Source organism: Hyla sarda, unplaced genomic scaffold (genome assembly GCF_029499605.1).
Source record: "Hyla sarda isolate aHylSar1 unplaced genomic scaffold, aHylSar1.hap1 scaffold_1980, whole genome shotgun sequence".
NCBI classification, from domain to species: domain Eukaryota; kingdom Metazoa; phylum Chordata; class Amphibia; order Anura; family Hylidae; genus Hyla; species Hyla sarda.
The window spans coordinates 26,832-39,554 of record NW_026608639.1 but is presented as its reverse complement, the minus strand read 5'-3'; the positions used below and the strand labels follow the sequence as shown (position 1 = coordinate 39,554).

The 12,723-nt window shown below is 45.6% G+C and overlaps 5 non-coding genes across 5 annotated transcripts; all 5 read right to left on the bottom strand.

The window, feature by feature from the left end:
• Positions 1-612: 612 nt before the first annotated feature.
• LOC130317226 (U2 spliceosomal RNA) lies at positions 613-803 on the bottom strand. The gene has a single exon (XR_008864390.1). It is a non-coding gene; the product is annotated as a U2 spliceosomal RNA (small nuclear RNA).
• Positions 804-2,895: 2,092 nt separating this feature from the next.
• On the bottom strand, positions 2,896-3,082 carry LOC130317231 (U2 spliceosomal RNA). Its single transcript, XR_008864394.1, has one exon. It is a non-coding gene; the product is annotated as a U2 spliceosomal RNA (small nuclear RNA).
• A 3,640-nt stretch (positions 3,083-6,722) lies between these two features.
• On the bottom strand, positions 6,723-6,913 carry LOC130317223 (U2 spliceosomal RNA). The gene has a single exon (XR_008864387.1). It is a non-coding gene; the product is annotated as a U2 spliceosomal RNA (small nuclear RNA).
• Positions 6,914-8,991: 2,078 nt separating this feature from the next.
• On the bottom strand, positions 8,992-9,182 carry LOC130317222 (U2 spliceosomal RNA). Its single transcript, XR_008864386.1, has one exon. It is a non-coding gene; the product is annotated as a U2 spliceosomal RNA (small nuclear RNA).
• Positions 9,183-11,282: 2,100 nt separating this feature from the next.
• Positions 11,283-11,473, bottom strand: LOC130317220 (U2 spliceosomal RNA). Its single transcript, XR_008864385.1, has one exon. It is a non-coding gene; the product is annotated as a U2 spliceosomal RNA (small nuclear RNA).
• Positions 11,474-12,723: the final 1,250 nt, after the last annotated feature.

The window sequence follows — 12,723 nt, the reverse complement described above, 5'->3', positions numbered from 1 at the left end:
ATAGACAGCCAGCTGATGACCAATCCATTAGTGCAATGGATGGCTGGAAGCATTTGTCTTTGCCTTTGCAATACCACAGAAGCAATGCATGGTCAATGTACAGCAATGACACACCTGTGTGAACAGCCAGGAGACCCCCCCCCCCCATGTTATGTTACATAGTTACTTAGTTAGTACGGTCGAAAAAAGACATATGTCCATCAAGTTCAACCAGGGAATTAAGGGGTAGGGGTGTGGCGCGATATTGGGGAAGGGATGAGATTTTATATTTCTTCATAAGCATTAATCTTATTTTGTCAATTAGGAACATTCAGCACCCACCCGCTATCAAGGCAGCTGCCTATCATGTCATGCCCTACCTGCACAGGTGTGCTGGCTACTCAAATGATCCAATTAAGGAGGCCATTTAGTCAGCAGCAGCAGAAGTCCTGTGCCTGGACGCTCCAACAGCGGCCAGACACAAGCAGAAGCAGAAGCAGCAGAAGCAGCAGCAGCACCACCTTTTGTTTTTTGGCTGCAGCAGCAGCAGCAAGGCCCACAGGGCTGGCTAGCTGGCTAGCCAGCAAGCAGGTAGCAATGAAAGTAGGAATCTTTCTTTTTAACCCTGTAAGGGGGTGGTGCACTGTACCCGAAGATACTGCCATATCGGGTCAATGCATAGGGCGATGGAAGCAAGCTTCGAAATCGGCCCCCGTTCTCAAAAATCCATTTAATATATGGTCCCCAGATAGGGGACGTATCAGATATTAAACTGATAAGAACAGATACTGCACTTGATCTTAGCCAAAAGGCCGAGAAGCGATAACCGTGAAAGGGGCGGGCCCAACAAGGTCCCCTTCATGGGCACTATCACTGCTTGCTGTCAGGGAGGCTGCCAGACAATTTTCCATGCACACTCTGGGCTGGGGGGCAGTCAACCACCAGTACACACAGCAGAACCTAAACCCATACCATTATTGCTAAGCAGCAAGACAGGGGCCCATTGCACTCCCACGGGGCCTTTTTAAATGCAATCCATAACCCGGATTTGCCAGGAACCCTTCTTACTCCTCCTACTTGCATGTGACACTGGGCTTAGGATCTGCATAGGAAACACACACACAAGCACACACCTACCTTTGTTGCCTGCAGATGCCTCCTTGGCTGTCCCCAAACGGTATCAAACCAACACCCACGGGAAGCTGTAAGCATAGAGGACATGCCTGCACCCCATTGGACTTACCTGTGTGGGTTAAATCCGGGTTATTTGACAACCTATCGCGGTGATGGTTCTGCTCAGGCAGAGCAGTGCTGATGCTCCTCATAAAGCTGTCGCTGCTGTGAAGGTTCTAGGTGACATCACAAATCCCTATGGTTACATACACAACAAAGCTGGGTTGTTGTTGTTTACACTCTGCAAGGCCTGTGGAAGTGAGTGACATCATAGCACTGTAGTTCTGAGGGTTCTAGATGGATGCAACAATCTCCTGTTGCTTCTATGAAGGCCGTAATAGACGACATCACCAAACAGCTCCATAGTCACATACACAGCAAAGGAGAGATGTTGTTTACACCTAGTGATGTCAGTGGTATTGAGTGACATCACAGCACAGTGCTAAGGCTCCTGGGCCTGGACACAGCAGCGGCTGCAATATCTCAACGGAGAATACGTTTATATCTATGTGTGTGTGTGCGCGTATATATATATATATATATATATATATATATATATATATATATATATTTCTCCGCCGAAATCACTTTTAAACCCATTTCCACCTTTTTTTCCCTTCTCTTCCTCTTACTTTTTTTTCACGTTTTTTTACGTTTTTCTCCTTTTCGCCTCTTTTCTGGGCGTATTATTCTTCTTTTTCTTCTTTTTTTTCGTCTAATGCATACCCCATCAGTGCAGCAATGCTTATTCAATACCGCCAGCAGATGGAGACACTGGGGGATAATTTTCTAAGGATTTATACTGATTTTTCCTGTCTGAATTTGTCGCACAGAAAGTTGCAGGCCAAATATGTGTGACATTTCTGCGACTTTAGCTTCTAGAGCATTTTTACAACATTATACATAGGTGCTGAATACATAAAAAGCGACTGTTCAGCGACAGACAAGTCGCATCGGCTGAAAGTAGGCCAGAATGTCAGTCCATGTTGGAGCAGGTTTAGATACAGTCTAAAGCATAGATCTCAAAGTCTGTGCACAGAATTTAGCAAGGGCCTCGCACCTTCTGATGCATCAGGTAGGTGCACAATAGCATAGCCTAACCCTCTGTACTTTGGTCTATATTGATGCGGGACATAGACAGCCAGCTGATGACCAATCCATTAGTGCAATGGATGGCTGGAAGCATTTGTCTTTGCCTTTACAATACCACAGAAGCAATGCATGGTCAACGTACAGCAATGACACACCTGTGTGAACAGCCAGGAGACCCCCCCCCCATGTTATGTTACATAGTTACATAGTTAGTACGGTCGAAAAAAGACATATGTCCATCAAGTTCAACCAGGGAATTAAGGGGTAGGGGTGTGGCGCGATATTGGGGAAGGGATGAGATTTTATATTTCTTCATAAGCATTAATCTTATTTTGTCAATTAGGAACATTCAGCACCCACCCGCTATCAAGGCAGCTGCCTATCATGTCATGCCCTACCTGCACAGGTGTGCTGGCTACTCAAATGATCCAATTAAGGAGGCCATTTAGTCAGCAGCAGCAGAAGTCCTGTGCCTGGACGCTCCAACAGCGGCCAGACACAAGCAGAAGCAGAAGCAGCAGAAGCAGCAGCAGCACCACCTTTTGTTTTTTGGCTGCAGCAGCAGCAGCAAGGCCCACAGGGCTGGCTAGCTGGCTAGCCAGCAAGCAGGTAGCAATGAAAGTAGGAATCTTTCTTTTTAACCCTGTAAGGGGGTGGTGCACTGTACCCGAAGATACTGCCATATCGGGTCAATGCATAGGGCGACGGAAGCAAGCTTCGAAATCGGCCCCCGTTCTCAAAAATCCATTTAATATATGGTCCCCAGATAGGGGACGTATCAGATATTAAACTGATAAGAACAGATTTTTTTTTTTTAAGTTAACCCTCAGAACTCCATCAGAGCTCTAAGTTCTTATTTGAGCTTGATTTTTTTTGTTCATCATCAGGAAAACCCGTTTTTCTTTATTTCTTTATCTTTTTTAACAATAAAAGAAACCATATTTAAAACATAAAAAAATATTTAACCAAAACTAACCATGCAATATTTCACCAAAGAGGATTACCAAAAGGTCATTCCTCTTCTCCATGCAAAAACCATCAAGAACTCTAGGAAACCACAAGTTATTGCACCTCTCTGCATCTCACTTTTAGCTGGAACCGCAAGCCACGCCGGAACTTTGTATGTTTCCACAAATCTATCCACATCTGCGTGAAACGAACGATAAACTTTATCCCTTGCTTCATTGATTTTGTATCCCAATCTTTCTTTTAGACTACCCAAATCCTTGTCAAAGGCCTTTTTCTCTTTATTTGTCACACTCTTGAAAACAACATCAAGAGAGCCTCCATACCTTACCGGTATAAATTCATCTTCTTCATTTTCTTTCCTTTTCTTCTCCTCCACCACTTTTCTAGTTGGAGCTTCTTCCCCTTCCGGTTCTTCACTCACCTCAATTTCCTCCTCTCTATTTCTTTTCATACCCTCCTTCTTCTTCTTCTTCCTCTTAGGACACGTGCCTACCAGATGCCCCTCATCACCACATAGGTGACATTTTTTCTTTTCTTTACATGCTTCTGGTTCATGGCCTTCTCCTTGACATTTATAGCACCACAAGATGTCGCAGAGATCTTTCCTATGCCCGTACTTCTTACACTTTCGACAAAAGTCGTCCATGCCAGAAAAGAACAGGTCCCCATTAACTGTACCAATCTTAAAACGACCAGGCGGATACATTAGCCTTCCATCAGGTGCTTTCTGAAACTTTACTTGAAATTTCCACTTCGTCGTCCAAAGACCGAATTGATTATATATCTTGCCTTTTGGCTTCACCTCCTCACAGAATCTGGAAAGGAACAAAACAATCTCCTCTTCTGGGATATACGGACTGTACATCCTTACAGTTAGAAGTCTTTCCTGCGTCGGAAAATGGGGAGTAATCTCTACCCCTCCCAACACAGGGTGCGACTTCGACAGCAATGCTTTATTGCAGAACATACCACAGTCCTCCTCCGAAACCAGAACCACGTCATAGATACCACTTCTTGGAAATTCCAGCATGGATAATATCTGTTCCTTCTTCAGCTCAAAGAGCTTGAACAAAATCTCTTCCACTACGAAAAATAAGCCTCTCTCCTTCTTCTCAGGGTCCAAAAGAGTAACACGAACTCCATTTCGTAGTCTGGCGTAGCTAGGTACACCTACAGCAGGATCTTCTGTCTTGCCAGCCTCCTCCATCGCAGAACAAAACACCTCCCCTACTGCAAGCAGGTAGGTGGTGATCGCTCCTCGTTGCCCGGGGACTAAGCCACTACCCTGATGTCAGCAAGGGGGTTTAGTCCCACCAAAAGATGGAACGATCCCCCAGGGAAAAGGAGCGGGTACCCCGGGCACCTTCCAGCCAGATCAAGCAAGCAAATACTACACTTGATCTTAGCCAAAAGGCCGAGAAGCAATAACCGTGAAAGGGGCGGGCCCAACAAGGTCCCCTTCATGGGCACTATCACTGCTTGCTGTCAGGGAGGCTGCCAGACAATTTTCCATGCACACTCTGGGCTGGGGGGCAGTCAACCACCAGTACACACAGCAGAACCTAAACCCATACCATTATTGCTAAGCAGCAAGACAGGGGCCCATTGCACTCCCACGGGGCCTTTTTAAATGCAATCCATAACCCGGATTTGCCAGGAACCCTTCTTACTCCTCCTACTTGCATGTGACACTGGGCTTAGGATCTGCATAGGAAACACACACACAAGCACACACCTACCTTTGTTGCCTGCAGATGCCTCCTTGGCTGTCCCCAAACGGTATCAAACCAACACCCACGGGAAGCTGTAAGCATAGAGGACATGCCTGCACCCCATTGGACTTACCTGTGTGGGTTAAATCCGGGTTATTTGACAACCTATGGCGGTGATGGTTCTGCTCAGGCAGAGCAGTGCTGATGCTCCTCATAAAGCTGTCGCTGCTGTGAAGGTTCTAGGTGACATCACAAATCCCTATGGTTACATACACAACAAAGCTGGGTTGTTGTTGTTTACACTCTGCAAGGCCTGTGGAAGTGAGTGACATCATAGCACTGTAGTTCTGAGGGTTCTAGATGGATGCAACAATCTCCTGTTGCTTCTATGAAGGCCGTAATAGACGACATCACCAAACAGCTCCATAGTCACATACACAGCAAAGGAGAGATGTTGTTTACACCTAGTGATGTCAGTGGTATTGAGTGACATCACAGCACAGTGCTAAGGCTCCTGGGCCTGGACACAGCAGCGGCTGCAATATCTCAACGGAGAATACGTTTATATCTATGTGTGTGTGTGCGCGTATATATATATATATATATATATATATATATATATATATTTCTCCGCCGAAATCACTTTTAAACCCATTTCCACCTTTTTTTCCCTTCTCTTCCTCTTACTTTTTTTTCACGTTTTTTTACGTTTTTCTCCTTTTCGCCTCTTTTCTGGGCGTATTATTCTTCTTTTTCTTCTTTTTTTTTCATCTAATGCATACCCCATCAGTGCAGCAATGCTTATTCAATACCGCCAGCAGATGGAGACACTGGGGGATAATTTTCTAAGGATTTATACAGATTTTTCCTGTCTGAATTTGTCGCACAGAAAGTTGCAGGCCAAATATGTGTGACATTTCTGCGACTTTAGCTTCTAGAGCATTTTTACAACATTATACATAGGTGCTGAATACATAAAAAGCGACTGTTCAGCGACAGACAAGTCGCATCGGCTGAAAGTAGGCCAGAATGTCAGTCCATGTTGGAGCAGGTTTAGATACAGTCTAAAGCATAGATCTCAAAGTCTGTGCACAGAATTTAGCAAGGGCCTCGCACCTTCTGATGCATCAGGTAGGTGCACAATAGCATAGCCTAACCCTCTGTACTTTGGTCTATATTGATGCGGGACATAGACAGCCAGCTGATGACCAATCCATTAGTGCAATGGATGGCTGGAAGCATTTGTCTTTGCCTTTGCAATACCACAGAAGCAATGCATGGTCAATGTACAGCAATGACACACCTGTGTGAACAGCCAGGAGACCCCCCCCCCCATGTTATGTTACATAGTTACATAGTTAGTACGGTCGAAAAAAGACATATGTCCATCAAGTTCAACCAGGGAATTAAGGGGTAGGGGTGTGGCGCGATATTGGGGAAGGGATGAGATTTTATATTTCTTCATAAGCATTAATCTTATTTTGTCAATTAGGAACATTCAGCACCCACCCGCTATCAAGGCAGCTGCCTATCATGTCATGCCCTACCTGCACAGGTGTGCTGGCTACTCAAATGATCCAATTAAGGAGGCCATTTAGTCAGCAGCAGCAGAAGTCCTGTGCCTGGACGCTCCAACAGCGGCCAGACACAAGCAGAAGCAGAAGCAGCAGAAGCAGCAGCAGCAGCACCACCTTTTGTTTTTTGGCTGCAGCAGCAAGGCCCACAGGGCTGGCTAGCTGGCTAGCCAGCAAGCAGGTAGCAATGAAAGTAGGAATCTTTCTTTTTAACCCTGTAAGGGGGTGGTGCACTGTACCCGAAGATACTGCCATATCGGGTCAATGCATAGGGCGACGGAAGCAAGCTTCGAAATCGGCCCCCGTTCTCAAAAATCCATTTAATATATGGTCCCCAGATAGGGGACGTATCAGATATTAAACTGATAAGAACAGATACTACACTTGATCTTAGCCAAAAGGCCGAGAAGCGATAACCGTGAAAGGGGCGGGCCCAACAAGGTCCCCTTCATGGGCACTATCACTGCTTGCTGTCAGGGAGGCTGCCAGACAATTTTCCATGCACACTCTGGGCTGGGGGGCAGTCAACCACCAGTACACACAGCAGAACCTAAACCCATACCATTATTGCTAAGCAGCAAGACAGGGGCCCATTGCACTCCCACGGGGCCTTTTTAAATGCAATCCATAACCCGGATTTGCCAGGAACCCTTCTTACTCCTCCTACTTGCATGTGACACTGGGCTTAGGATCTGCATAGGAAACACACACACAAGCACACACCTACCTTTGTTGCCTGCAGATGCCTCCTTGGCTGTCCCCAAACGGTATCAAACCAACACCCACGGGAAGCTGTAAGCATAGAGGACATGCCTGCACCCCATTGGACTTACCTGTGTGGGTTAAATCCGGGTTATTTGACAACCTATGGCGGTGATGGTTCTGCTCAGGCAGAGCAGTGCTGATGCTCCTCATAAAGCTGTCGCTGCTGTGAAGGTTCTAAGTGACATCACAAATCCCTATGGTTACATATACAACAAAGCTGGGTTGTTGTTGTTTACACTCTGCAAGGCCTGTGGAAGTGAGTGACATCATAGCACTGTAGTTCTGAGGGTTCTAGATGGATGCAACAATCTCCTGTTGCTTCTATGAAGGCCGTAATAGACGACATCACCAAACAGCTCCATAGTCACATACACAGCAAAGGAGAGATGTTGTTTACACCTAGTGATGTCAGTGGTATTGAGTGACATCACAGCACAGTGCTAAGGCTCCTGGGCCTGGACACAGCAGCGGCTGCAATATCTCAACGGAGAATACGTTTATATCTATGTGTGTGTGTGCGCGTATATATATATATATATATATATATATATATATATATATATTTCTCCGCCGAAATCACTTTTAAACCCATTTCCACCTTTTTTTCCCTTCTCTTCCTCTTACTTTTTTTTCACGTTTTTTTACGTTTTTCTCCTTTTCGCCTCTTTTCTGGGCGTATTATTCTTCTTTTTCTTCTTTTTTTTCGTCTAATGCATACCCCATCAGTGCAGCAATGCTTATTCAATACCGCCAGCAGATGGAGACACTGGGGGATAATTTTCTAAGGATTTATACAGATTTTTCCTGTCTGAATTTGTCGCACAGAAAGTTGCAGGCCAAATATGTGTGACATTTCTGCGACTTTAGCTTCTAGAGCATTTTTACAACATTATACATAGGTGCTGAATACATAAAAAGCGACTGTTCAGCGACAGACAAGTCGCATCGGCTGAAAGTAGGCCAGAATGTCAGTCCATGTTGGAGCAGGTTTAGATACAGTCTAAAGCATAGATCTCAAAGTCTGTGCACAGAATTTAGCAAGGGCCTCGCACCTTCTGATGCATCAGGTAGGTGCACAATAGCATAGCCTAACCCTCTGTACTTTGGTCTATATTGATGCGGGACATAGACAGCCAGCTGATGACCAATCCATTAGTGCAATGGATGGCTGGAAGCATTTGTCTTTGCCTTTGCAATACCACAGAAGCAATGCATGGTCAATGTACAGCAATGACACACCTGTGTGAACAGCCAGGAGACCCCCCCCCCCATGTTATGTTACATAGTTACATAGTTAGTACGGTCGAAAAAAGACATATGTCCATCAAGTTCAACCAGGGAATTAAGGGGTAGGGGTGTGGCGCGATATTGGGGAAGGGATGAGATTTTATATTTCTTCATAAGCATTAATCTTATTTTGTCAATTAGGAACATTCAGCACCCACCCGCTATCAAGGCAGCTGCCTATCATGTCATGCCCTACCTGCACAGGTGTGCTGGCTACTCAAATGATCCAATTAAGGAGGCCATTTAGTCAGCAGCAGCAGAAGTCCTGTGCCTGGACGCTCCAACAGCGGCCAGACACAAGCAGAAGCAGAAGCAGCAGAAGCACCACCTTTTGTTTTTTGGCTGCAGCAGCAGCAGCAAGGCCCACAGGGCTGGCTATCTGGCTAGCCAGCAAGCAGGTAGCAATGAAAGTAGGAATCTTTCTTTTTAACCCTGTAAGGGGGTGGTGCACTGTACCCGAAGATACTGCCATATCGGGTCAATGCATAGGGCGACGGAAGCAAGCTTCGAAATCGGCCCCCGTTCTCAAAAATCCATTTAATATATGGTCCCCAGATAGGGGACGTATCAGATATTAAACTGATAAGAACAGATACTACACTTGATCTTAGCCAAAAGGCCGAGAAGCGATAACCGTGAAAGGGGCGGGCCCAACAAGGTCCCCTTCATGGGCACTATCACTGCTTGCTGTCAGGGAGGCTGGCAGACAATTTTCCATGCACACTCTGGGCTGGGGGGCAGTCAACCACCAGTACACACAGCAGAACCTAAACCCATACCATTATTGCTAAGCAGCAAGACAGGGGCCCATTGCACTCCCACGGGGCCTTTTTAAATGCAATCCATAACCCGGATTTGCCAGGAACCCTTCTTACTCCTCCTACTTGCATGTGACACTGGGCTTAGGATCTGCATAGGAAACACACACACAAGCACACACCTACCTTTGTTGCCTGCAGATGCCTCCTTGGCTGTCCCCAAACGGTATCAAACCAACACCCACGGGAAGCTGTAAGCATAGAGGACATGCCTGCACCCCATTGGACTTACCTGTGTGGGTTAAATCCGGGTTATTTGACAACCTATGGCGGTGATGGTTCTGCTCAGGCAGAGCAGTGCTGATGCTCCTCATAAAGCTGTCGCTGCTGTGAAGGTTCTAGGTGACATCACAAATCCCTATGGTTACATACACAACAAAGCTGGGTTGTTGTTGTTTACACTCTGCAAGGCCTGTGGAAGTGAGTGACATCATAGCACTGTAGTTCTGAGGGTTCTAGATGGATGCAACAATCTCCTGTTGCTTCTATGAAGGCCGTAATAGACGACATCACCAAACAGCTTCATAGTCACATACACAGCAAAGGAGAGATGTTGTTTACACCTAGTGATGTCAGTGGTATTGAGTGACATCACAGCACAGTGCTAAGGCTCCTGGGCCTGGACAAAGCAGCGGCTGCAATATCTCAACGGAGAATACGTTTATATCTATGTGTGTGTGTGTGCGCGTATATATATATATATATATATATATATATATATATATATATATATATATTTCTCCGCCGAAATCACTTTTAAACCCATTTCCACCTTTTTTTCCCTTCTCTTCCTCTTACTTTTTTTTCACGTTTTTTTACGTTTTTCTCCTTTTCGCCTCTTTTCTGGGCGTATTATTCTTCTTTTTCTTCTTTTTTTTCGTCTAATGCATCCCCATCAGTGCAGCAATGCTTATTCAATACCGCCAGCAGATGGAGACACTGGGGGATAATTTTCTAAGGATTTATACTGATTTTTCCTGTCTGAATTTGTCGCACAGAAAGTTGCAGGCCAAATATGTGTGACATTTCTGCGACTTTAGCTTCTAGAGCATTTTTACAACATTATACATAGGTGCTGAATACATAAAAAGCGACTGTTCAGCGACAGACAAGTCGCATCGGCTGAAAGTAGGCCAGAATGTCAGTCCATGTTGGAGCAGGTTTAGATACAGTCTAAAGCATAGATCTCAAAGTCTGTGCACAGAATTTAGCAAGGGCTTCGCACCTTCTGATGCATCAGGTAGGTGCACAATAGCATAGCCTAACCCTCTGTACTTTGGTCTATATTGATGCGGGACATAGACAGCCAGCTGATGACCAATCCATTAGTGCAATGGATGGCTGGAAGCATTTGTCTTTGCCTTTGCAATACCACAGAAGCAATGCATGGTCAATGTACAGCAATGACACACCTGTGTGAACAGCCAGGAGACCCCCCCCCCCCCCCATGTTATGTTACATAGTTACATAGTTAGTACGGTCGAAAAAAGACATATGTCCATCAAGTTCAACCAGGGAATTAAGGGGTAGGGGTGTGGCGCGATATTGGGGAAGGGATGAGATTTTATATTTCTTCATAAGCATTAATCTTATTTTGTCAATTAGGAACATTCAGCACCCACCCGCTATCAAGGCAGCTGCCTATCATGTCATGCCCTACCTGCACAGGTGTGCTGGCTACTCAAATGATCCAATTAAGGAGGCCATTTAGTCAGCAGCAGCAGAAGTCCTGTGCCTGGACGCTCCAACAGCGGCCAGACACAAGCAGAAGCAGAAGCAGCAGAAGCAGCAGCAGCACCACCTTTTGTTTTTTGGCTGCAGCAGCAGCAGCAAGGCCCACAGGGCTGGCTAGCTGGCTAGCCAGCAAGCAGGTAGCAATGAAAGTAGGAATCTTTCTTTTTAACCCTGTAAGGGGGTGGTGCACTGTACCCGAAGATACTGCCATATCGGGTCAATGCATAGGGCGACGGAAGCAAGCTTCGAAATCGGCCCCCGTTCTCAAAAATCCATTTAATATATGGTCCCCAGATAGGGGACGTATCAGATATTAAACTGATAAGAACAGATACTACACTTGATCTTAGCCAAAAGGCCGAGAAGCGATAACCGTGAAAGGGGCGGGCCCAACAAGGTCCCCTTCATGGGCACTATCACTGCTTGCTGTCAGGGAGGCTGCCAGACAATTTTCCATGCACACTCTGGGCTGGGGGGCAGTCAACCACCAGTACACACAGCAGAACCTAAACCCATACCATTATTGCTAAGCAGCAAGACAGGGGCCCATTGCACTCCCACGGGGCCTTTTTAAATGCAATCCATAACCCGGATTTGCCAGGAACCCTTCTTACTCCTCCTACTTGCATGTGACACTGGGCTTAGGATCTGCATAGGAAACACACACACAAGCACACACCTACCTTTGTTGCCTGCAGATGCCTCCTTGGCTGTCCCCAAACGGTATCAAACCAACACCCACGGGAAGCTGTAAGCATAGAGGACATGCCTGCACCCCATTGGACTTACCTGTGTGGGTTAAATCCGGGTTATTTGACAACCTATGGCGGTGATGGTTCTGCTCAGGCAGAGCAGTGCTGATGCTCCTCATAAAGCTGTCGCTGCTGTGAAGGTTCTAGGTGACATCACAAATCCCTATGGTTACATACACAACAAAGCTGGGTTGTTGTTGTTTACACTCTGCAAGGCCTGTGGAAGTGAGTGACATCATAGCACTGTAGTTCTGAGGGTTCTAGATGGATGCAACAATCTCCTGTTGCTTCTATGAAGGCCGTAATAGACGACATCACCAAACAGCTCCATAGTCACATACACAGCAAAGGAGAGATGTTGTTTACACCTAGTGATGTCAGTGGTATTGAGTGACATCACAGCACAGTGCTAAGGCTCCTGGGCCTGGACACAGCAGCGGCTGCAATATCTCAACGGAGAATACGTTTATATCTATGTGTGTGTGTGCGCGTATATATATATATATATATATATATATATATATATATATATATATATATTTCTCCGCCGAAATCACTTTTAAACCCATTTCCACCTTTTTTTCCCTTCTCTTCCTCTTACTTTTTTTTCACGTTTTTTTACGTTTTTCTCCTTTTCGCCTCTTTTCTGGGCGTATTATTCTTCTTTTTCTTCTTTTTTTTCGTCTAATGCATACCCCATCAGTGCAGCAATGCTTATTCAATACCGCCAGCAGATGGAGACACTGGGGGATAATTTTCTAAGGATTTATACTGATTTTTCCTGTCTGAATTTGTCGCACAGAAAGTTGCAGGCCAAATATGTGTGACATTTCTGCGACTTTAGCTTCTAGAGCATTTTTACAACATT